The 22,772-nt window shown below is 36.7% G+C and overlaps 1 protein-coding gene across 2 annotated transcripts in view; it reads left to right on the forward strand.

The window, feature by feature from the left end:
* Positions 1-22,772, forward strand: part of dlc1 (DLC1 Rho GTPase activating protein) — a 100,426-nt gene that overhangs the window by 43,773 nt on the left and 33,881 nt on the right. The gene's annotated exons all lie outside the window — the stretch shown is intronic.

The raw sequence follows: 22,772 nt of genomic DNA on the forward strand, positions 1-22,772 counted from the left end.
TCTTACGTTAAAAATGTCCATTATAGCAGCATAATTAAATTAGACTTTGAGACATTAATGGAGTTTCCGGATACTTTTTGGGTGCAGTGCACTTTTGAGTTAGGTTAGGCTATCTCTGTTGAATCCATAAAGTTGCCCAGAATGCATTATGGATGTGACACCTGATACTTAATTATAAACTCCAGAGAAGCTAGGAAATGCTGTGTCATTATTGCAGTGTTTTAAAGATGTCTGAATTTTAGTGTCGGGAAATCATTTGTAATCATACAGTAAGTGATTTATTGTGTGAAAGATGGATTCACTTTCTGTGGTTTTATATGTGTGCATCTAAAGTCTGGTTTATAGTGCTACCCCAAGACTCAGTGTGCTAAAATGCATTCACTTTACTTTCTCATGAATTAAATATGTCAGTGAACTATCAGCATGATTTTATACAGTTCCATGGCTACCTCGACAAAAAAGAAACTCCAAGACAATTTTGAAACCCACCATGGATGCAGCAAACTCTAAAATTTTAATGACCAGTAGCACTGTGGTCTAATGGTTTATTCAGTAGTGTGGGCTTACAACATATCCATGGATATGGGTTTATTTGTGCATGGAGAAGTCTGTGCAACCGGTCATCTCAACGTCATTGTAACACATACAAAATTATTGAAAGAATGAGTGTTTGAAAGCTTACTCTTGTTTTTTTTTTTTTTTTTTTTTTGCGCTGATGCAAATTAAAAATAAATTTCACATCTTGTTCTCACTTTTTTATGCATTTCGAATATGCAGACATAGTTATGTTCACATTTTAAAGCATTTTGCCATCGAGCTGTGCTTCCCTGTGCTCTTGACAAGGATCTGCATTACTGGCTCTGCTGTTTTCTGGCTGATTGGAGAGTGATAAGACCTGGAGGATGTTCATGTTCATGTGCTGGAGTGTCTGTGTAAAGAACATTCAGAGTAACCTAGCTATGGTACAGGCCATCTCTATAGTATTGAGCAAACACAAACACACTCGAACAAGCTAGCCAGCATCCAAGAAAAATGTGTTTGCCTTAATAAGCTGTGTTGGTGATAAGTAAATTTATAGCTGAGGTGTGGTTAGTAGCTTTTTAGGTTGGCAACATTTTGTTTGTAAGTTGCTGATTGGAGGCGTAAAATTATCAGTGAGTAAGTGATCATTTTGTAAATGCTTTCAAACACTATCATCTATGTATGGATGGTCTATCAGTCACACGTCCTTCCCTCTTTTCTACTCTCACTCTCTATCTATAAACAGGAGCATAACAATCATTATAACTTTTGCCATACTTGCCAACCACTAAACTAAACAAGCAGTGAGTGTAGGGATGTAATGTTATTATAATTCTAGATAATGCCAGTAAGCTGATAGTAGAAGCTGATTTGAAAATGTTATAATATTTGGTCTTACTATTCTTTCACCATTTTCTCCCTGATTTATTTTGTAAAATTTCATTTATTTTTTATTTTTATTTAATTTTTTAAGAGAAATAAACAATAAATATGTGTGTGTGTGTGTGTGTGTGTGTGTGTGTGTGTATGCACGTCTCCATGTCTCCTCCCCTTGTCAGACTGTTCTTACTTGTCTACTTCTAAGTGCTTTCTTTCCCATTACCTCACAAATCTGCTCATAAATCACCCTCGCTGAGCTTCCTCTCTCAACTAATATCCCCACTATAGCCATAAACCAGCTGCAGTCTCTATTGAAGTTCTCTTTCTCCAGCTTAGAGGACCTGAGAGTGTGGATTCCAGGTCAGAGGCCTACCTTCTCCTCTCCTTCGCCAGGAGCAGTGGACAGGTCTGTGGTGATGGATGTTAGCCTTCTCGTCCTCTTTGTCCACAGAGTGTGAAGGTATCTTCCCCTGGCCTCAGCACCTGTAGATGAAAGAGAGGTGGAGAGGTGGGTCACAGCGGCCCATAAAAAGTTTCTTAGGCGTTCTTTTCTCCCATCATCCCTCCTTCTCTTCCTATTCCCATCAACTCTATCTTCCCTCTTTCTAAGCAACGTCAAGAATGTCGTGGCTTAAGTAAGCAGGATGTTTGTAATTAAATAAAAATGTATCGGAAATGACTGTACAACAGCGTGTGGGTGTAGATCTGGTAAATGACTGGTGTATGTGCGTATTTATGTGTGCGTAAACATGCACAGCATTTACACTGGTCACATATTTACATTGGTCACATATGGACTGAGAAAATAAGAAGTTTCTTAAAGGTGCAGTGTCATTTTTTTACTACTAGTGGCACATAGTGAAATTGCAATTGGTTTGATGGATAAACTACAACATTCTAGGTTTTAAAAAAAAAGTTCTGCTCAGGACTCTACATGACATAAGTATGATTTTCTTGACTTACTTTCTCCGCTGATAGATTTTAACTGGATTACCTAAAGCATTTAGCGTCATAACCCAGCAGGCTAATGCTTGATGAAAGTTCAGATTGCCTTCAGGTCAGAGGTCACCTGTGCAGAGTTCAGTTTACGTGATGTCTGCCTTCCAGGCAACCAGAGGACAAACCGTGTTGTTGAGGGTTTAGCACTTACCCGCTAATGGAATTACATAACCTATAAACGGCTTTGTCAGACATTAATCATTAAAGAAATCTTATGAATGGGAGTCAGGACACATGCTTTCCATTACAAGACTGAACAAAGCCATGGGGACAGATAAATAAAAGCAAAAATTATTCTGAAAGAGACTCTTTATTCATGAACTTGGAACTTATTTCCAGATTTGATTAGATGAAATTATATTGAGAAACTGCATAGCTGAATAGAAGTGCATTTTTGAACATCAGTAAGGATGAAATAAATTGTGTAGTTATTTGATCTTAATTGAATATCTTAATGTAACTTTCAGCCTTTTTATGTTGTGTAATGTTTTATTTTTTGTGCTTTAAAAAAAAAAAAAAAAAAAGTTTTCATTTTATTACTTTTTTATGTTTCAACCACTTTTTCATGTTGCTTAATGTTTATTATTAAGTTTAGTTTAATTGTTTGTTTGTTTGTTTAAAGGGGTCATGACAAAATAAATCAAATTTGCCTTGATCTTTTGGCATATAAGAGGTCTTTGTACCATTTAAACATCCTTCACGTTCTCATCATTAAAAACAAATCCTTTATTTAATCAAGCTCCAAAATGGTTTGTTTTGGATCTGAGGGCCAAGGTAATGTCACCTGGGTGCAGTTGTTTGCATAAACACCGCCTCTAGAGCAAGACATCAACATAGGCCCCGGCCACTGGTGTTCAGTCACTTAACGGCTTGACACTTGATTACTCTGAATGCGAGTGTCGCATCGCCTCAAAAGCAAATATATTACAATCACTGGTGCAATCTTGTCTACACTGGATACAGCATAAGGATGCACGTTCACTTTCTGACAGTCAACACACGAGTCTGTCGTCAGTAGGACAAATGGAGTGAAAGTACGTTTGCTTTGACGCGTTTGGTTTAAACAGCTCGTTTGCGTCTTTGTACAGATAACAGAAGGATCCCAGTGTAAGGAAAAAGTGGGTAGTTTATTTTTAATGGCATTCTGGATCGTGTCTGATGATTAAAAGGAGCATTTTGTTTTGTAAACGAGGCACAGTGTAATAGAGAGTTCACAAAGAAACATTTGTTTGAAGCTGTACTAGATCTGACTGCAGCTGAAACACAAACCGTAAGTAAATGATTTCATAATGCTTTGTCTGGAAATGACCATTTTATTTTGATTATGTTCTCAAAAATACTCACAAATGTGAGGGGTCGTTGATAGTGTTTCCTAAGCAATGATGTTAGCCAATCATAACAGTGAGTTTCAATGACAGGGTCAGAATAATTATAATAATAACAATATATATATTTAATATATATATATAACATATTTTTGTGCAAAAAACTTCATTAACATTATAAGTAATTTACTTAATGTAAGTAAAATAAAAAATCCATGTCATGACCCCCTTAAGGTTTTTTTTTGTTTGTTTTTGTTTTTTTTGCTTCTATTTTCATGTCATTTAGTGTTTTTTAGTCTTTAGTTTTTTCTGCCTTTTTCATGTTGTTTAATATTTTATTTATTTTATCATTTATACTTTTTTGATTATTTTTTACGTTTACATTTTTTTTATTATTATTACCTGTTTTGTTTTCTCTTTATTCATAAATTTGGATCTTATTTGCAGATTTGATTAGATGAAATTACATTGAGAAACTGCATAGCTGAATAGAATACATTTTTGAACATCTATAAGAATTAAAGAAATTATGTTTTAGGCCATTTCATATTGTTTAATGTTTTATGGTTTCTTTTAGCTTTTAATGTTTTTATTTTATTTTATTACTTTTTTATGTTTCCACCACTTTTTCATGTTGCTAATTGCTAATGTTTACATTTTTACTTTTCTTTATTTCTTACATTTTGTTATCTCTTTATTCATAAATTTGGATCTTATTTTCAGATTTGATTAGATCAAATCACTTCAAATCATCCACAGAGAAACTGAATATCAGCTGAATAAAAGTATTTGCAAACATCACTAGAATCAAAGAATTTATGACTTACAATTCTAATGCTAATTATAAAAACAAGATATACGAATAAGCATCTAAGCAAACATGAATATGAAACAAGAATAAAGAACTATGTGCTTTACAAAGTCTCAAGTGGTCTCCAGTCAGGTCCAACAGCTTCATTTGTACATCCGCTGTCATGCCGCGTGACTTTGCTGCTTTTGCTAGTGGGTGTCAGTCTTTTTTGTCCTGAGTGAAAGAATCAGCAGTGGGGAGTCTTGTTGGCTGCTCTGGTTTAAAGGTTCCTTGTCGCGCTTTAGCCCCCAGACCAAAGCCTGCTCAGCTGGGTACAAGCCCACTGAGACCCAGAATGTGTGTGTTCATGCCTGCTAGTCAGCGGAGGATAAAAACTAGGGGTGTGGTATTGTACTTTCAAGTTGTTAAGTGTTAAGAATAACAAAGCCACACGGAAGTGTCAAATTAGCCTTTTTGGCTTGATCTCTAACTTTTCCGCCTCTCTTCCTCTCTTATTCACACACTCGCTCTCTGCAAAATTCCATGGCATGTTGTTGATTCTCACAGCTGGCCGAGGCTGCAGTTTGAAGGCCTTGTTCTCAAGGTCATCCTCTTTCCTTACCACCTGCTCTCCATCTGGCTTGCAGCACCCATACCGACCCTGAGTATTCAATGATTTACAGTCAGCCACAGGCCGGTCCACGAATCTGAGTCGTGCTGGTTCAGGAAATGACCGCCGTGGAATTGTTTGGTTTCCAAGTGGACTAGGCTGGAAACCCTGGATAAAGCTACATAATTGAACCAAATGAGTATACCATTTAAAGCGCTGTGGTTTGCCTGATCTGTGGAATCTTCATCTGAAAAGAGTTTGTGCCATAATCAGTTTCAATTAAACTTGTTTTTAACTGTATTGCCCCAGTTAGGGCCTTTTTGTCCTGAGTGAAAGAATCACCAATGGGGAGTCTTGTTGACCATTAAATAAATAAATAAGTAATACTATGTGTATATATATATATACATTATTATTTATTCATTTAATGGTGTTTTATGGTGTTATGATTTATTTATTTAAGTTAAATATTCTAAATACAGTTTATTCATTCATTCAGTCATTCATTAATGTTTTGTTTTTATCAATTTTTAATGTTTTATTTTTGGCATTTTTGTTTTACTTCTCTTTCAACATTTTTGTGTTGTTTAATGTTTTATTTATTCAATTGTTTATTTTTACGTTTTTATATGTTTATTTAAAAAAAAAATCTAGTTTTGTTATTTTTTTTTTTTTTTTTTAGTAACCTTAAGTAAAGTCAACTTCTTTACATTCCTATACTCTTCACCACCCATAATTATGTATTTAAAAGGTTAGGAACCCATACCTGGAAAAACTTTAATGAGCAATATATTGCTTAAAATAAATAAATAAAATTCAGCTCCATTAGTGTTAATTATTGCTTACATCATAAAGAAAGAACAGAATGTGAAGACTCCATCTCACATTACAGTGCAAATAACCAAAAAAAGAATGCCAAAGCTATGCACTGTATTAGACGCTCAAGAAGGATGACGAATGATGAACATAAAGCTAATGATGCTTTTGCTGTTCATATACCAAGACTTCAACGGATCGTTTTTTTTTTTTTTTTTAAACTGGAGTATAGACTTACACTGAAGGAGAAACCCGGGCCAAACAGGGACACAAGTATAGACTTGGGTGTACATATATGGTTTGTTAGACTCTAAAATTATTCATATTTTCTAATGCGAGTCATAGCCTGTTTGTATGTATCTGTGTTTGTCTAGTTTCTTGTGTTTGTGTCAAGTTATGTTCAGAATGTTCCAAGTCCTCAGCCTTGAGCCATGTAGCATCTTCAAACACATACTATATACGCCCATTTCATAAAGCTGCGGAAAGAGAGGGAACGAAAGAGAGAGATAAAGTTTAATTAAACCACAGTCTCAAGGGAGTTTGAGTGTGTGTTTGGGGAGGCGGGGGGTCCAGGAATGCAATGTGCGTTTACGTGTTTGCGTGTGCTTTATGTGTTTGTCTATCTTTGTACCTCCTCACCAACGCTGATGTTCACAGTTCTCTTATCTTCTTCATGGTTTGAAACATTCCTTCCTGTTTTCTGTCAACGGTTCTGAGAGCCTCACAGCTGCCACTTTGCAAAACACTAGTCTGCAGTATACCCTTGTTAGAACCTCAAAAAAATTTTCATGCCTGAAAGATAAAATGTTATGATTCTTTTCCTTCCCTTTTTTCTCTTGTGTCACACCAAAAGAGTGAGATTTTTTGCCTCCTGTCATTTTCGTAGAAAAACATCCATTGTGACATAGTTATCAGTCTTCAGATACACACTGAAGTCCCTTTCGCAGTAATCTGGCCTCTCATGTTTTAGCATATTTACCTGTATGTCTTATTATAATGTTTTTTAAAGCACTAAAGTTTAAAAGCTCCTATTAAAGTTGGCAGTAATTTAGGTAGCACATTTTTAAACAACACTGCAGTGTTTTATGTGTAAGCAAACATGAGTATGGTATGTGAGGGAGTCCTGTGAGTGTTTTACTCTAATTCTACAATAATGCTTTTAGTCTGCCTGACTCTCTCTCTCTCTCTCTCACTCTCATTTACTCTTCAATTCAAGGGGAGTGAGAGGAATGTTTTCCTAAACCCAGTGACACTGTGAATCTTACACCAAAGGCTATTTGCTTTCCTTTCGTTCCTTCTTTTTTTCACTTTTCCAACTCTCTCTCTTCTTTTCACTTTCTTTTTGCGTGTGGACCTTTCATGTCATGTTATATGAACTTGTATCAACTAAATCACTGTGGAATACGCTCTTTAAGTTAATGTGAATGCGAGAAATCACAACGCTCAATGCAGTCCCATCTTATTTTTAAAAGAGACAGTTATCTTTTTCAGACATGTTTGTTTACGCTCAATCACCCATTATGTGGACTAACCTGACAAATAGCGTTTTCATGAGTGTGTGGTTTGAGCTGAAGAAGTAGATTGTATGGCATTGTCAGATTACTAGCTAAATTTAAATGCAACCAAGTTATCTGTTGATAATTAGGTTTATGATTCAGTCGGACAGAAAATGTTAATGTAAACACCTCAATCAGTCCAACTACGCTTGATCCTCATGAAATGTCAATCGATTGAAATGGGGTGGTGTAGATTTTAAATTCTGTCCCATATCAGTGCTGCTTTTCCATTCAAAATAATCTTGATTGTCCACCTAAATGATCTCAAACTTAAATTCAGAAAAAAAATGTTTGGACGTTTACAGTAAATAAAGTTGTCCCAGGAGGACTAAACATCTGTAATATGAACAATCATTGTACAACACTTTATAAGTGTTTTGAAATAGTAACTCCCATCTAAAGGAGAGGTCATTATTAACAGATTCTTGATTTTATTGCATTTTTACAAAACATCCCAACTTCTCTGGAATCGGGGTTAGGCAGGAGCTGTGCATGACTGGAAATGGTCCAAGATGGCCAACGAGTCAACAGATGTGCTCTAAAATGATATGTTAAATGGGAAAATGAGAATCATTCTGCCATTTAACGTGCAAACACGGCAGAATTTTAAGAGAGCCAACTTCCCCAGAGTTGACCCTGAATGTGTACACGTGACGGAACTGAAATCCATAAAAACCAATGACCTGAGGTCTATTAATAGCCCCAGTAAAACAGGTCGTAAGATGATGTCATTGGTCAGTTTTGAGCTCTGTCAACAGACCAATCCAGACACAGTCAGACCATTTAGACAGCAGCGACCCATCAAACATCCTCCAATCAGAACCAGTCTGGTCTGAAAGAAACCAATATATGTGTTTTCATGCAGAGAAGGCATCCTGAAAAGTGGTATGCACAAATATTTGGAAACTGTTCTGGGTGCTTTCTGTGAAAAATGTCTGATTTTGCATCCTGTCTTAAAAGACCAACTCAGCACCATTTTTAGAGCTGGATTGGCCCAACAAAATCCAAAGGGAATTTTTTAGGGGTATAAAGCATCTTTTAATATAAACTGGCACAGTAAATATGGACATATTTTTTAAACAGCAGTGGCATAGTAGTTTATGGCGTGCTTTTCATTATTACTGGAACTTTGGTGATGGATTGACTTTGTAAATGGTCTTTTATTTAATGCTGTAAATGTTTAAGAGCAAACCCAACAGAAATGAAAAGTATTCAAGGCCCCCTTTGTGTATATTTTCAGTTTATTGCCGAACAGGACGTCGGTTATAAACCTACCATTGGTAACTGTACAGCAGACCAATGCATATTTTACACAAAGAGAGTCTCTGGGTTTCCTTCATCTGTTCTGCTGTGTTTGTTTACCTGTGGTGATAGCTGAGACTGTGGGAGCTCAATAGCCAGATTTCAGGGGCCCTGTCTTGCTGACTCAGTGGCCCCTGCCTGGTTAGGGGTCCCTTGTTGAGTAAAGCCCCTTTCACACTGCGATTCCGGCAAATACACAGGTAATGTGTCCCAGCATTTGTTCCCGGGTCGCTAGATTTTGCCCTTTCACACTGCCAGTGATTACCCGGAATATGTGTGTGCGTTCACACACAACCCGTAAAGGTCCCGTAAAGACACGTCATATCAGGGTGTGACGTGTAATGTACGAGTCGAAAACTTTAGGCACGTTAACTTTCACTGAAGCTGGCGAATGATCTCTGCTTCGTTACGGTTTGCACATATTTTTTCATCGCGAACATTGATCTGCCTTCAAAACACGCTAAAAGAGTCGCACGATAACGCGCGTCATCACTACGACACGGCATTAGATCTGGCTTTTGTTCACACAGCGCTCATTCCGGGACTGAACCCGGCAATGTTACTAGATCCCCGACCCGGGTTCAATCCCGGAATCAATCCCGGGACGTGTTTGCTTTCACACAGAAGTCGACCCGGCAATGTTCCGGCAATTTGCCGGGTCCGACGTGCAGTGTGAAAGGGGCTTAAGTGAACCACAATCCAATGATCTCTATTATAATCACTCAGAAACTGCACAAAATACGATTTAATCAATTGAGTGTGCATTGATAAACTCTTTGCTCAAAGATTTATGCTCATGCATTTTCACTCACTGGAATTCTTGTTATGTGGTGTTAGATTTAGATGGGATGAATACTACTCTTATCTTCTAGGGAGGAAATTTTGAGGTTTCTTGAGGATTTCAACAGAATATCACAAATGAAGAGAGGATTATAATAACAGCATTGCTATTGTTCGGTCTCAAAGACATCATAATCTCCTTCTTCGTTGTTTTGGTTTTACAGACCTATGCTTCATTTCCTCTTCGGGTGGTTGTTGTGGCTGCATTGAGATTTGCGTTTATAAGAAATGGCCTTAAACCTGTGTTCTGTCCTTATCGTCAACATTCTTTTCACTCAATCTCCCTGTCTCTTTCACTTGCATGTCTGTGTTAATGATAAGTGAAAGTTATTTGGGGAGATATGCTGTGTCTACAGCAGAGCAGTCTTGTGCGGGCATTTGGTTGCCCTTAAAAGAAACATACTTAAAATACTGTTTTTTGAACTTGGTAATACCATGTTTTTGGATGTGTACCAATACTTTTTGTACGTGCATGTTTGTGGTATCATATGTTGATACTCTGGCATTTTGAAACATACTGTGGTACTGTGGTTTATATACCACGGTATTTATATGATTCTATATAGTACCTATAGTACCTTCTATATAGAATAGCATGGCAACATTTAAAAAAAAAAAAAAATTTTCCTGTCATTTACTATAGTGAGTCTAGAAGTGGAAGGTAATTGCAAGCATGTTTCTAGGAAAGAGCAATTCTTTAAAAAACTTTAACCTACATTCTTCATTGGTCTATGCACCAGACAGCAGGCTATTAGCATCAATGTCTAATGTTACGCCTGTCACAGGTTAAAGATGTTATCAGTGACACCTGTCAAAATTACACCAGCGCCAATAGCATCACACAGATAACCTGTATTTTTGACGTCTGGCCAAAAAAGCTAAAGTAGATAGAGATATATTCTCTGCTCAGGCTAAACAAACACCAATCCACCCTACATTCTTTTTGCCAAAAGCCTCTCTGTCCAATATACTGCAGTTTTTTGAGTGTAAATCATCATTTTATGTCAGTGGGAGATGTGTTACTCAAACTTGAATACCACACCCAGCCCAAACTTTTTAACCCCCCAACCCCTCCCCCCCAACACACACACACACACACCATTAATTTCAGCAAAATATGTAAATATGTGCCAAAAACCAGGCAGTAAAAATGTGATGAGATTATCTTGTAATTTGGTAGGCCACAGGAATGCTTTCTGGGCCAGAACTTTCTTCAGTCGTGTTCAAATCGTTTCGCATGTAATTAAAGTTTTAGTATGGTAAGCATACAGCCCATTTGTATCTAGAATCTTAAGAGAGTTTCAGTTTAAGTATGTTAATGTGTGTATGTCAGTGTAAAGGCGAAATATCCTTAAATTACAGTAATGAAAAGCATTGTTATATAGTCCCTAGAGGCCTTTCACATAAATAATATGAATTGACTCAGAAAGTTTCTAACCTACTCCATCATGAGCAAAACTGAGGAAATAGATACAGTCACAGACTAACTAACAAAGAGACTGAGAGAAAACACAGATGGCTAGGTAAATGACGGAGGGTGATCTGCTTAGGTTTTTTTTTGAGAGAGAGAGAGAGAGACTATATATATTCATTTTATTCACAAAAGAAACTTCGGAGAAAGTGTATCACGGTTTCCACAAAAATACAGAGCAGCACAACTGTTTTCAACATTGATAACAATAAGTTTCTTGAGCACTGAGTCAGCATATTATAAAGATTTTCAGGAGGATCATGTGACACTGAAGACTGGAGTAATGGCTGATGAAAATTTTGAAGACCACAACTAACTGCTGTATAATGCAAACCCATTCTTTGCTTTGCATCGTTCAAATTTTGATAGTATCCAAAGACTGCTAAGGTACAATCTTCAAACTGAGCGACAATACATTGCTACAGTAATATTTTCCTTGTGTGGCTACCAGATCAGGAAGTCAGGGTTGGGAAACAGAATGAGATACAGAAAAAGAACGAACTAGTGTTGTCATTTGCAAAAAAAAGAGGGAAAAGGAAGAAAGGATGGAAGCAAAGAAGACATCAAATGAACTGAGATTGGTGTGGCTAAAAATGGCTGCCTGATAGCCCAGGGCCTCCATTTTCCAGATCTTTCTCACTCAGCTCACTCTCTCTCTATTTTTCACTGTCTAAACGCACACACTTACTGCCCGAGCCCGTTCTTCTCCTCCTCAGGGCAGACTCTCAGCATCTGAAGCTTTCTGATAAGGGCGGTGTCACCGTCACCTTCAACCTCTGACCTTGAGGTCACAGACTAAGTGTCGTCCTGACAAGCGGCTCAGAGGGCCATGCAGTGCAGTGTCACCCCCGAGACGTGAACCCTGTCAGGTGAACTTTGACACATGACCTCAATGGAGCTGTAATGAAGGGGTAATAATAGGGGCAGTGGAGCGCTTGAATGTAATGCTGTCACTATTTAACACGTGTGTGTGTGTGTGTGTGTGTGTGTGTGTGTGTGTGTGTGTGTGTGTGTGTGTGTGTGTGTGTGTGTGTGTGTGTGTGTGTGTGTGTGTGTGTGTGTATGTGTGTAAAAATGTTGTCATCCGTTGCCTATGTTTCTGCACCATTACTGAAGAACATGCACAGCCAGTGAGGTGGAGTCTTATCTCGGTCCTTGCTGGAGTGCATCTGGATCATAAACTAAACACTCTTAACACACACACAGCTCTTTTTATGTCTTATTTGAGGGGCCATTTCAGATGACCTGAGCATCTGTTTTGAGTCTCTTCTTTTAGTTAAGTTATAACTCTGTAAGCTTAAAAAATGTAATAATGTTTATATATATATAAACAGTATTTTTTTTTTTTTAAGATTTTATTCAAGGCTTTAGGATCTATCATGAGAGGAAGTGACAGGCAGCAGATTCAGTTCAAATGCATGTGCCGTGAATGTGAAAAGTCATTAATAATATTTCCATATGTTGTTATTTGTTTGTTTGTGGTTACCTGCATTCCCATATCCTAATGATCAGCACATTAATCTTGAAGTTAATTTACAAAGGCATGAATGTTGCACAGCTATTTTTCTAGGTCTGTTTTGACTCCTCATACAAAGCTTGTTTTATGATGCTTGAAGATGGTTCTTTCAGCATCACGCTTGTTCCAGCCCGACTTCAATAAGGCCTCTGTTCTGTTGTATACCGCATAAACGCAATTCCACACATAGTGACTGCATTGTGAAAATCATATGATATGAAAGTGTAGTTTTAGGCTATAGAAATTAGATGTACACTTACATGAGAAAACAAAATAAGAGATGTTATTATTGTACTATTTTACTAAAATAAAATAAAAAAGTATTCGAGAAAGAAAATTAACAAAATAAGAAATAATACTATTGTATTATTGTAAAATGACTTAAAAAAAAAGAAGAAAAATATAAGATGAAGAAATATTTTAGATTACAACTGTAAAATTATATTAATATTTATGGCTTAATTCTTAATCTTAATTCAATTCAATTCATTTTTTTTTTTTTTTGTGAGTCGCTACGGAAATGTCCAGTGTAGGGCTATTTAGCCCTAACACTAAGGAAAAAAAGGGTATAAAAGCTGTCACTGGTTGGCATCCTTTAAAAAAGTACTGATATGTACCACTTAGATACTAATTTGTACCATTAATTTACCAATATGCCCCCTTTAGGAATAGATAGAGACGTTTGAAAAGGGTTTCGCCCCAGTGACAGCTTTTATACTCTTTTTTTTTTTTTTTTTTTTTTTTTTTTGTATGAAGTGCAATCTCTTCCTATGGGAGATTCTAGTCATGCTTTGTGGTGCTTACTGCACAGCTATAATGTTTTAGCTTGGGGTCAGTCACTCCAGATGTTTCTGGAATTCAATCTGTTGGGGGCTGGGAAGTTAAGTGGGAGTGTAGATCTGGATCTGTAGAAACTGTTGTCATAGCTTCAAGAGTGCAGCTGGATGGTATTAGCACTAAGCCTGAACTCAGGGATCTAGAATTCTAAATTGAAGAACTTATAGAGCTTCACATCTCTATCCATTTATTTAGGCTTATATGACTTAATGAACCTAGAGTTGTTGAAGTTTAAGCCCACAGTGCTTGACTAGTTTTCTCACTTCCTGGTTCACATCACAGCAACCACTGGTCTCCAACTCCCACAGGAGGTCATAAGGGCCAGGACCCTCAAATGTTTATCCAGACCTTGTCTTTGGGATGGCCCATGGGGGTGATATTGATTTGGCTACTTCGCGGATGTTTAGAAAGGTTATCTGCTGTGAAGTTCGGAATGGTGTACGTAAAGGACATTTGTTGGAACGGTCTGAGATGGAAATGTAGAAAGTCACTTCTGTTTAAGGTGCCTATTTGTTTTAAGCAATCTTGACCTTTCTCAGCCCATGACGTAATGAGTGTCAATGGTTCTTCTTGAGACCTGTTTTTAAGCTAGAGTGATGAAGCTGGTAAATACTGTGATAAACCTGTTTATTTGAAAAGCACCCATCTATGTTGTGTGTTAGTGTAAGAATTAATAATATTACTCATAATCCAACCATTTAAAGAATCTCAACATTGTTTGGGCTGCAATGAGAAGATACCATTCATTCTGGGGTCTGAGCAGGGGATGCTGATAGCAGTTTATCTCATAGGAATTGAGCTAATATTTTCGTTTTAAGTCACCCATGACATTTTGCTGGCAAGTTTGGATGTTTTACAGCAACAGAATGCCTTACACTTCTGTGGGTTTGGGATTATCGGCTTGGCTCTCTGTTAACCATGGGATCATTCTGTTCTGTTTATGTAGTAGGGTAGAGAAAGTCTTAGAAACTTATAAAACATTTAGCTACTATTAAAAGCTTCAATGAGAAACAACATGCTATCTTTATATAAAAGTATAAATGTAGCTTTCTTTATATTTTCAAAACAGGTTCTCCTTCAAGGGCATCATCATATTTGTTTTAGCTATATGTTCAATTATATTTACATCGTCATATTTGTTTAGCTATATGTTCAATTATATTTACAGTATATAAACAGTTCAAGATTGTGGTCATGCAAATATTAGACATGTATATGTCCAGGCCAAACTCATTACAAGGAATGCTTAGTGCCATTTCAGGCATATATAGAAACTCTCTGACCTGCAAAGTGATAAACAGAGTAAGGTACAATTTCAAGATTAGTAGTTTCAGAAAAAGGTTTTAGGAAATGCAAAGAGTGGGCTGAAACACCTGGACAGACTTGCGTCATTCTTCTTTAATCAAATCCTTTTGCACATAATGTGTTTGTTTATTTATCTTAGTCAATAGGATTCCATAGATTCCTTTCCAAAAGTACTCAGCTTTGCGTGGGCTGCAAGATTATGATCCACATGAGTCTCGCACAGAGCGATAGCAACGCTGGTCATTAAAACTTACCAAAGGATACTTGTTAGATTTTAAAAAGGAGATATGTTGAAAAGCTTACTAAAATTCTCTCTTCAATGGTGCTCTCTGTGCCCACTGGCAGACCCCACCTCTTAAGAAAATCCAAGAAATACCCAAACTTAAGGGTCCCACCCAACGCTGACTTAAAGTAAAAGAGGGGCATTCACACACATGCTCTTAAAGGGGACCAAATCCCCCACCACACATACACACACACACATACTCGGTCTTGAGGTCAATCGCTCGCTTTGTCTCTGTCCTGTTGATGAACCTACAGGAGCCCCTGTACATCCTTCACCCTCACTCTCTCTTTTCCGCAGTACTTTGGAATGAATTAGGTCAAGGGTGTTGTGAAATAAATGAGCTAATTCTGCTGGCAGCGCAAGACATGTTTTATTACCTAACCTATTTGTCAACTCCTGCCTGAAGCAGGGTCTATTAACCACCACAAAAAGGCACAGGAAACAAGTGATGTCTGACAAACCAGACCAACATCCAAGACATTACGTTACGTTGCTTGTATATTACAAAATCAATAGTCAATTGCCTTTGTTTAATAAAGATCTATCTATCTATCTATCTATCTATCTATCTATCTATCTATCTATCTATCTATCTATCTATCTATCTATCTATCTATCTATCTATCTATCTATCTATCTATCTTTATAATAAAATGATTCATCCAGTAATGAAACAAGTAAATCTTGAGTGAGTTATCACTCACTGAATCATTACATTCATTAAAAAAAAAAAAAAAAATTAGTTGTCTTATATTTTTTCTTCAGGATTGTGAGAGAACTAAAACCTAAAAAAAATAATAATAATAATAAATATGTTTGATATCTAAATGTTTGACTTCATCGATTTAACCACATTTGGAATCGATTAGCAGAATTGGAATTGGAAGCGGAATTGATAAAATTCAAACGATACCCAAACCTATAATTATGTAACATACATGTTAAATTCAATAGTAAGTAGATTGTACAGAGCAGTAGCAGTAAAATTTACTTAAATGTGTTTTTTTTTTTTTTTACTTAAAAGATTTTTTTTTTTAAGTAAATCACACAACTTATGTTTTCCTATAGGATATTTTGATAAGGAATACTTTTGTTCTCTATAAGACAAGAGTCATACAAGTTTTGAGTGATGTGTGAGTAGATAGGTTGCAATTTTTCAGTTTAATCAAATGATCTGTTAAACGTCAGACTTGATTGGACTGTCCAATTTAAATTCATGAATATGTAATTTCCACTACAAAATTATAGATAAATACTTACAAAACCATGCAACTTATTTTTCAACAATGCAAGAATTGCTTGGAAGCTGTTTTAAAACCACTTGCAAGTGCCTCATCAGTCTAAATGGGCATGACACTTCTGCTACAATGCTCTCTTTTTTTAAGCCACATTTTTTCCTTGTGTCCACCTGGTTTGGTTTGGACATGGCTGCTGGTGGTTCATTATGCTTCATGAGGAGTTCAGTGCAGGGTCGAAGGTCATGGAAGGTAAGGTTAGGTACATAGGCTGTGTAATCCATTGACTGTCAGTGCAGAAGCCCGGACCATATGCTGCTGCTACCATAAGTTCTGTACCCATCTGCTGCACCAAAAGTTCCCAAAATTCCCAGTAAATGGAACTCAGCTTGTATTTCACAATTATCTTACTACTTGTCTTTTGAAGTGTATATAGATACTTAAATTTGTCCTGCTACATTTTCATGCTGGTTAGTGCTGCTATGTCACTGTTTTGGCTTGTAGACCAGAAACTGAGCTGACTGACCAAGGAATCTTGCTGGTTGAGCTCATTAAAAAGCCTGGTGTGAGCAAAAAGGTAAACACCCAGAAATATGTCAGTTAAATGATTCATGTGAAGGAATTTTCATAAAACTTGGCATTTACCTACTTTTATATTGATTTACACCCACTTTTTACAGCATACATGCTTTTTTAAGCAAGTATTGCAAATTTTAACCTGTATGTGAATGCTACTTTGTGGATGTTTATTTAAGCAGTATTGTAAGATTTCTTTGCCCAAGGCCATGGCTTATTCACAGTCAAAGTTTGTCGACTGGAATATGCTTGGCAGCCAACACACTCCATCATACCTTGGCCAAGTTTTCACATAACTAAAGCTGTACATTACTGTGCCAGCGATAGGAATCCACATGAATCACAATCCATGAAATCACAGCCAAATAATATTTTAGCCCATCTGTCTGAGTGTTAGTCTGCCGTATAACACTTCTGAAGCATGACATCTGCTTTGAAACGCAAGCTCATGAAAGCGCATTAGTCACACAAGGCAAAGATAAACCAGATGATGTGCTCCCTTAAAATCTCACAAATGACTGAATTTTGGTATGCTTGTTATCTTATTATTTTAATGTACATCAGAAAAACAAGCTGCTGTTCATATGGTGATTGTAAATCTACATTCTGCTGAGTTACTGACATTAACCAAATTTAGTCTACTGTAGAGTATTATCTGGTAGATCATTGTGGTCATGAGTAAATGACTCTGTAAACAACAGGATGTCCTGATCTTGGCTTGTTAGATGCATCATTAGGATGAGATGTCCGCTCATGAACCCCCTAATTGCTGTGGTTCAGATTTAAAAAAAAATAAAATAAAATTTTACATAATAATGAGAGCTATCATATTCATAATGCTGACACTTTGAGCTTTTGTGGCAATACTTTATATATACAGAAATACTATATATAAAAATGAAGGAAAAGTACATGTTTGATATAAAATAAATGATCATAAAATAACTATTAGTAGTCATAGTATTATATGTGATGTTTTGGTCTAGTGGGATGATGTGCTTTTGAATGATTATTTGAATGAACAAAATCTCCATAATGTTAGAAAGTAGTGAAAAAAAGGTTATACCTTCAATAATTATATGTCAGTTATTAAGCAGATGTGTTGTTTTATTAATTGAACTGTAAGATTAAGGAGAAAGAATATTTGAAAAAGTACAAGCACTATATGGAGATAAAAGATAAAAACTAGAGCAACTGAAAGCAGAATAGATTGATCAAAAATTTTAACCAAAGAGTTATAGTCTTCTGGATTGTTCTGGTCAAATTTAACTCCTAATATAAAACAAGCATGTGTCTTCAGAATTTTCCAAGGATTACACTAGAGCCCGAAATATTCTTTTTTGTTAACTCTGCAGTCATTTATTTGTTTTTTATTAGTCATGCTGAAGTATGCCAGTGGTTTCCTGACTAGACTTTAATGTAGTATTTTTGAACATTTCACAAAACAGTGCAGTTCTCTGTACACTAAAGGAATCCTCTTTTAAAGCCCATTTCAGCTCACGCTTGAGTTTGTTTATTCAGCACTGACTTTAAATTGACCATATATTACGATCTACGGGTTAGAGGATCTGTTCAGAGTCATTAAGAAATGCAAAATCATATTTATCATGATTTGTTTTGGGGAGATGAATAAAGGCTGGAAAGATTTACCAGGCTGTCTAGTTTCAACTCTCCATCACCAAATCTCTTCATTAAACATCAATTATCTGAAATGAGCCATGCCTGCTGAAGACTCGAAGGCAACTGAAGCAGCTGAAAGTGGTGATGAGAATCTATATGAGGGCTGAATCACACATTTCCAGTGAAGGAGATTGATGGCAACGGTTTCAATTATTACCAAAGGGCCCAGCATGAGAGAAAAACAGACAGGATCCAAAAATGACCCATGGTAACGTGAGTTGCATAAAATGAGTCAACTGAGCTGAAAAAAAAAATAAACATTACTGTGGCTACTTTATTGTTTGCTCCTATGTTGAACTCTTGATCTCTTTCTCTTTTTACTGGCTTCCACACAGTCTCATTCACACACACACACACACACACACACACACACACACACACACACACACACACACACTTATACACATTTGTCTCTGCATGTCTGTCAACTAAAGCAAACCATCTGTAATTTCTTCTCTTCATGCATGACTAATTAAAAAAATATGAGCCATTATTTGGAGGCAGTGGGTTCATTGCCCAAAATGCACACATTTCTAGCTAGTGAGGGGTAATGCAAGTGTGTGCATGTATTGTTTTGTTTTTCTACACACGTATGTCAGCAATATCACAAGAGTGAACAGAATATCAACATGACTGTGGTTCAGCACATTATTATTCAGACCAACAACACAATTCTGAATGTGATATTGCTTTTATACAACTATTCAGTGCATATCTGAAATGATGTTCATCATACCTAATGCATTAACTAATGTTAAAAAAATTTAACCTTTTTTAAATAAACAATTAGTTTATATAAAATGTTTTAAAATGCACGTACTGTACATACTTTGATCTAGAAATGATCTAGAAACGACCCACATACAGATGGAACACCACTGGCCAATCGAATTAGAGATTGGGAACTGTTGCATAACTTGATTAAAAAAAATATTTTTACCACTGCATGATTTGAGCCTGAGCCTTCAGAAGTATTTGTTTAGAACAAAACTTTTCCAATGCTGAGTTCTAAAATTTTGCTGCAGTTGGAATACAGTTTTTCAAACCTCTTGTGGATAGACTTGTTTGAGCAACAAAATGAACTTATTTCCTTTACCCAGAGTAGATTTGGCTTGGTCTTCAGTGGATTATGGGACATTTGTGAACTTCAGTATCCATAAAACAGCATAGTTATTATAGCTGCAAAGAGTCCTGTCACTTTCATTGTGGGAAAACTATGTCGTCCGGCCAGCTGAGAACACTCAAGTCACAGCCGTCTTCTAATATAGCCTCATATAGCCAGGAATGCAAGAAGAAGAGATGAAAAAGAGATGCAAAAAAAAGTGTGGCAGGGATGGAGTGTACATGTTCATTTTGGAGCTTCTTTTGACTGTGCCACACACGGAAAATAAGAAATTGTTGAATAAAATCATTATTTTTGTTTTCTTTGTGCACAAAAATTATTCTTGTAGCTTCATAAAATGAAGGCTATTTTAATTGTGTTCTTACTACCTTTTTGGGCCTTAAACGTGGTAGGTGCTGTGTCAGAAAGCTCTTGGATTTCACCATCTTAAGGTGCAGCCATATTTACATTTGTTTGGCAAGTTTTCACAAGTGAATTACAGTGATTTTAATAGCGAGGCCACCTGATAAGTGATTTTGCATGAGGGCGAAAGATTTCCCCGAGCAGATTTCACAACAGGTTCAAGTTGTTCACATGAAAATGCTGTGCTGCAGAAAACCGCTTAGTTTAAAAGTGTCTTTTTGTGAGCTGTGCTTCGTATATTGCTACACTATTGGCAATAGATGTTTTTTGTCTGTGGTAAATATTCACTAATGTGACTACACCTTTACTTGGGTCAATCACAATAAAGAGAGTTAACCCAACAATGAAAATTTGCTGCAAGTTTACGCACCCTCAAGGCTATCCAAGTGTAGATGAGTTTGTTTCCTTATTTAAACAGATTTGGAAAAATTTAGCATGAAGTCACTTTACCATTAATCCTTTGATGTGAATGGATGCCGTTAGAATGAGAGTCCAAACAGCTGATGAAAACATCATAATAATCCACAAGTAATCCACATGACTTCAATCCATTAAAGGGGTCATATGATGCGATTTCAAGTTTTAGTTTCTCTTTGGAGTGCTAAAAGCTGTTTGTGAATAGATAAGATCCCTAAAGTTGCAAAGACCAAAGTCTCAAACCCAAAGAGATATTCTTTATAAAAGTTAAGACTTGTCCAGGCCCTCCTAAAATGCCTCTTTTAAACATGCCCCCACAATGTGGGAAGATTTGCATAACGCCGTCCAAATGTTCATGCAAAGAAAGAAGGCGTAACTTTTTTCTCACTGTTGCCGCCGGCACCATGTTGTGGAGACGCTGTTTCGTTGTGAAAGTGAAAATACTTTGTTTGGCCTTCCAATAGACGACACAACTAGAAATCTGTGGTTAAGTTGTATTTACAACACTGTTCCAGAACAGTTCAACCCAAATATTAAGATGTGTGCTACGCATTTTATGGAGGACTGTTTCCTTATCCTGGGAGAGAAGACTACAATGCCGGCGCTTCTGACTCACAGTCTGTAAGTACGTTTTTCATATGTAAAGGATTTGCCACTGATGATTCAAACGCAAGTTTTGAGCAGTGTAGAACAGCGGTTCTCAATTCCAATCCTCACGCCCTCCTGCTCTGCACATTTTGTATGTTTCTCTTATGGCTTCAGACGTTTGTTTTATTCGAACGTAAGTGCCCTGCGAAGTGGACATCACAGGATATTCCGCCATGATTCCAGTTTGAAGCAAACGTATATGTTCCATTCAAAGTGCACTGAAGTATGCAAGACGTGAATTTAAATTGTGTTTATTTACAGTGGTATATGATGTCACACTTGCCCTTGTGTGAAGACGTTGCGCAGTGCAAATCCGTTAATTAATGTTCCGAAATGAGGTAAACTTCAACAGATTTCCCCTGCTCAGGGAGTAGGGAGCAATGAACACTGTGTAGGGACCATGTCAATGGGAACACAGTTCCTGCACTGAGCTCACTTCTAACGAGCTGATTATCTAAATCAGGTGTGTTAACAAAGAGAGACATGCAAAATATGCAGCGCTGAGGGGGCACGAGGACTGAAATTGAGAACCGTTATTGTTTGTCGTTTCTCCGATCACAATTGAAGACATGGTTTTATGTTTGCGCGGCATGATGCAAAACACAACACAAAAAAACACAATATAAGTCAATAAAATCTGTAATTATGTACACACTAAAAAAAAAAGAAGCCTAATCAACAAATGACTCGTTTGTAATGGGTTTTATTGTTTTTGTCTTGTCGCGCTTGTGTTCTGACCAGGACACGCATCACAGTATGGTAAGGGGCGTAACATTTCCGTCACACGCTTGAGGCATTCAGACAATCACAATGCACTGGATAGCTGGCCAATCAGAGCACACCTCGCTTTTCAGACCGATGAATTTTGTAAAAAAACAATGCGTTTCAGAAAGGCAGGGCATAAAGGAGAAACAATAATGTACAGTATGTGGAAAATAATGTGTTTTTTTAACCTTAAACCGCATAAACACATTTCATTACACCAAATACACAAAATAATGATATTTTTAGCAACATCATATGACCCCTTTAATTAACATCTTGTGATAGTGAAAATCAGGCATTTTAACTTTAAACTTCATGTCACTTCTAGCCAAAAAGTCCATCCCCTGTTGTCATCTTACATCAAAATCCACAAACATATTTGTGTAGAACTCTTTTGGACTGTAAACTGTGCATATTTCCTTCTTCCTTCAAACGTGTTTATTACTGGATAAAGCAAAATCATGGACAGAGGATTCTATTTTAGCCGAAAGCAATGGATTCGTTTATTGCAAAAAAGGCAGCTTCATGGTTCAGAAGATGATAACTGATAGACCACAGTATTGCCAAATATGTGTAGATTACTGTGATGATCTGTCCTGATGACAAAACAAACTATTCCTTTAAGCCTGTTTTGACACATGATGCATTTTAATACTCATTAATAATAATACTCTCCCAGCGCCGTTTTACAGGTGCATCTCAATAAATTAGAATGTCTTGGAAAAGTTCATTTATTTCAGTAATTCAACTGAAATTGTGAAACTTGTGTATTAAATAAACTCAATGCACACAGACTGAAGTAGTCTGTGGTTCTTTTAACTGTGATGATTTTGGCTCACATTTAACAAAAACCCACCAATCTCAACAAATTA

This window comes from Cyprinus carpio, chromosome B1 (genome assembly GCF_018340385.1).
Source record: "Cyprinus carpio isolate SPL01 chromosome B1, ASM1834038v1, whole genome shotgun sequence".
Classification (NCBI taxonomy): Eukaryota; Metazoa; Chordata; class Actinopteri; order Cypriniformes; family Cyprinidae; genus Cyprinus; species Cyprinus carpio.